This window comes from Nicotiana tabacum, chromosome 16 (genome assembly GCF_000715075.1).
Source record: "Nicotiana tabacum cultivar K326 chromosome 16, ASM71507v2, whole genome shotgun sequence".
NCBI lineage: Eukaryota > Viridiplantae > Streptophyta > Magnoliopsida > Solanales > Solanaceae > Nicotiana > Nicotiana tabacum.
In genome coordinates, this window is record NC_134095.1 from 118,882,807 (window position 1) to 118,887,176 (window position 4,370).

Genomic DNA, 4,370 nt, shown 5'->3' on the forward strand with positions numbered 1-4,370 from the left:
TTCGATTATGTCCGGGGTGGCTTATTGCCTAAGAAGTTCGTACTGGGTGAGACGCGATTATTGGATTTAAGATTAGTGCAATCTGATTATATGAAGTATATTAAGGAGCTAAGACCATTATTTGGTTCAGGATGAGGTTATGGTTCTTATCAGGAGTATAGACCCAATGATTTGTTGATTCGGTAGTTGGTTATGAATTTCTACATATCATTTCCGTCATGGCGGTATTGTAAGAGCTAGAGCAAGACCTATGCAGGTCATGAGGTGCAATGGGAGCATCAGATTCGTGGAATTTCGAATAATGTGATCAGAGAACGTTATTGTGGTCCTGTGAGTAAAGTGGTGCAAGGTGTGAATTCAGCTAAGGTATGCAGTCATGTTTTGCTGCTACGTATAGTTATTGATACGACGAGCGTATGATGGAACAAGCCGGCAGAGAATTCCGGATGTTGGAATTGGGCTCTAAGTCTTATTTGCTTAAGTGAAAAAGGATATCTTCGGATTGATCAAGCTAGGGTGCCCAGCTGAGTTGTGGTAGCACGGGTAGGTGCTCGAGGTGTTAAACAGTGATTTTAGACCACTCCAGCGCAGTTCTTAGCACGTTCTAGGACGAACGTATGTTTAAGTAGGAGAGAATGTAATGACCAGACCGGTCACTTTGAGCTCTAGCGCGTCGTTCAACAGTCTGAGGCCATAAGCGGTTTCCTTTCAGGTATTATGACTTGTGCGCACGGTCAGAATTGAATTTCGGGAAGTTCAGGGTTGATTTGGAAAGAGAATTCTCATTCCGGAAGCTTAAAGTTGAAAGACTTAGCTAGGATTGGATTTTCGAGTAAACGACCTTGGAATCGGGATCTGAAGGTTCCAGCAGGTTCGTATAACGATTTCGGACTTGGGCGTATGCCCGGATCGGATTTTGGATGACCGGAGAGCGTATTGGCGCCTATTGTGGAAGTTAGCATTTTGGAAGAAATTTCATAAGTTTGGCTTGAAGTGCATTTCAGTGTTATCGATGTTCGTTTGGGATTCCGAGTCTGGGAATAGCTCCGTATGGTGATTCTGGAGTTGGAAGCGCGATCGGAAGTGAATTCGAAAGTCCGTAGGTCATTTTGAAGTCATTTGGCTAAAGATAGAAATTGAAGATTTTTGAGAAGTTTGACCGGAAGTGGACTTTTTGATATCGGGGTCGGAATCCATTTCTGGAAGTTGGAGTAGGTTCGTAATGTCAAATATGACTTGTGTACAAAATTTGAAGTCAATCGGACGTGATTTGATAGGTTTATACATCGAGAGTGGAAGCTTGAAGTTCTAAAGTTCATAAAGCTTGGATTGGAGGTCGATTCGTGGTTTTAGCATTGTTTGATATGATTTGAGGCCTCGAGCAAGTCCGTAATGTGTTTTGGGACTGGTCAGTATTATTGGTTGGGATCCCGAGGGCCCCGGGTGGATTCCGAATGGTTAACGGATCGAAAATGGAATTTTCGGAAGGCTGAACTTGTTGGTTGTTGTCATAACCGCACCTGCGAGAATTGGGCCGTAGGTGCGAAGCCGCAGAAGCGGGACCGCACCTGCAGTAGACGAGGCGCAGAAGCGGAAATAAGGGAGCCTGGGAAGGATCGCAAATGCGATAGTGTGCCCGCACCTACGGAACCGCAGAAGCGGTCGAGTGACCGCAGGTACGGAAAGTGCTAGAGGCAGAGGATGTTTTAAAATCGGGGTTTTGGCCATTTCCTCTCATATTTTCTTGGCTTGGGCGCTTTTTGGAGAGCTTCAAGAAGGGAATTTCTTCATCAACGTTAAGGTAAGCTAACTCCACCTATCTTGAGTTAAATATATTGATTGGGTATGGTTTTTAGCATGCAAATTGGTAGAAATTTGGGGGTTTGAGGGAAAACCTAGAAAATTGATATTCTTGGAATTTGACCACGATTTTGGGTATGAAATTGAGAGTAAATTATATATTTGAGTTCGTGGGAATATGGGTAAAGTTTATCTTCAGAAAATTTTTGGAATCCGGGCACGTGGGCCCGAGGGCGTATTCGTCAACTTTTCGATCGGGATTAGAAATTGTTATAAATTGGATTGTAATGAGTAATTGAACATATATTAATGGATTTGCATAATTATTGGCTAGTTTTGGAGCATTGTGCATCGATTCGAGTCTTCGGAAGAGCGTAGAATGCCGGTTATGGATCTTCGGAGCGAGGTGAGTCTCCTTTCTAACCTTGTAAGAGGGGATTGTCCTCATAGGTGAGTTAATTGATTATGTGATCCTATTTGTGGGGGCTACGTACGCACGAGGTGACGAGAGTCCGTGCGTATCTATTATTATGCTATTGTCCGGATAGTCTAGGACCCAAAAGCATGCTATACGTGGATTAACTGTAAACTTATTGACAACTTGAATTGCTTAAATTACATCGAATTAGTAAATTAATTTCTAAAAGGATTAAACTTCATTTTCTTAAATTGTTAGAAGAGAATTGGCTTTTATTTGGATAAATGTTCCCCGATAAATTCGTAATTGGCTGTTGAGCATGTATTTCTATGTGTACCTGCGTCGCATGTAGGATTCGTGAGCAGGGTATTTGTTTATTTATGTTTACCGCGTCGCAGGTATGATGCACGAGCGGGGTAATAGATGCATCTATGGTTCGCGCCGGTCGACCTTCGGCAGTGCACATTTTACATTTCTGTTGGATCGGGCCATACGACCTCGGCAGGATTTGAGCATGCTTGTAGTGCTTGCCTTGAGACTTATTGATATTGATATTTGCTCTCCCCGAATTGAGATATTTGAAAACTAGCGGATTTTGAATTAGGAGACTTTTAATATAAAAAGGAACTTTTACCTGTTCGTGACTTACTTGAAATTTCTGTCATTCTTAATAAATCCATGAGTATTCGCATTAATAATATATCATTATTTGGACCACTAGTAAGTGTCGAAGTCGACCATCTCGTCTCTACTTCTTCAAGATTAGACGGGATACTCATTGGGTATACGTTATTTTCGTACTCATACTACACTTCTATGCATTTTTGTTGCACAGGCACACACGTCTCTAGTGGCCTATTGGGCGTGACAGTATGGTTGATACAGCGACTTAGGTGAGCTGCACTTCTCGAGGTAACCCGCAGCCAGTAGAGTCTCTTTCAGATTATTGTATTTATTTCCTGTCCAATATTATATTTCGGACGGTTGTTGTACTACATTATTTCTTAGAAATTGCTCATGCACTTGTGACACCGGGTTCTGGGATGTCTTTGGGTTTATTCAAGAAATTTTAAGAGTTGTTAAACGTTTCATTATTTATTCAGAGGAATTTACTATGTATTGTTTTAAACGTATAAAAGAAGTGTTTTCGGAAAATATTAAACGAGAATCTAATTAAGTATTTTGGTTGGCTTGCCTGATAGCGGTGTCCGGCGCCATCACGACTCTTAGTGGATTTTGGGTCGTGACATAGAGTTACCGCGATGATGACTTGTCCTAGGCCTTTAACACCATTCCCTTTGATGATCTTTCAACTGCCTCTCTAGATAGGCCTTTTGTAAGTGGATCTGACACGTTATCTCTTGACTTTACGTAGTCAATTGTGATAACACCACTAGAGAGTAGTTGTCTAATGGTATTGTGTCCCGTCGAATATGACGAGATTTTCCGTTGTACATAACGCTCCCTACCCTAACTATTGCCGTTTGACTATCACAATGTATACAAATAGGTGCCAAAGGTTTGGGCCAAAATGGAATAGCTTCCAAGAAATTCTGGAGCCATTCAGCTTCTTCACCAGCCTTATCTAAAGCTATGAATTTAGATCCATTGTAGAACGGGCGATGCACGTTTGTTTGGATGATTTCCAAGACACTGCTCCATCACCAATTGTGAAAACATATCCACTCGTGGATTTAACTTCAAATGATCCGGTGATCCAATTTGCATCACTATATCCCTCGATCACGGAAGGATATTTGTTATAATACAAAGCATAATTTTGGGTATGTTTTAGATATCCCAAAACTCGTTTCATTTCCATCCAATGTAGTTGATTGGGATTACTTGTAAACCGACTCAGTTTGCTAATAGCACATGCTATATCTGGTCGCGTACAATTCATGATATACATCAAACTTCCCAATACTCTTGCATAGTCCAGATGTGATTCACTTTCACCTTCATTCTTTTGAAGTGCATAACTCACGTCAATTGGAGTCTTGGCAATTTTGAAATCCAAATATTTGAACTTGTCAAGTACCTTTTTAATGTAGTCAGATTGTGATAATGCTAGACCTTGTATAGTCTTGTGAATTCTGATTCATAATATCACATCAGCAACTCATAAGTCTTTCATGTCAAATTTGCTAGA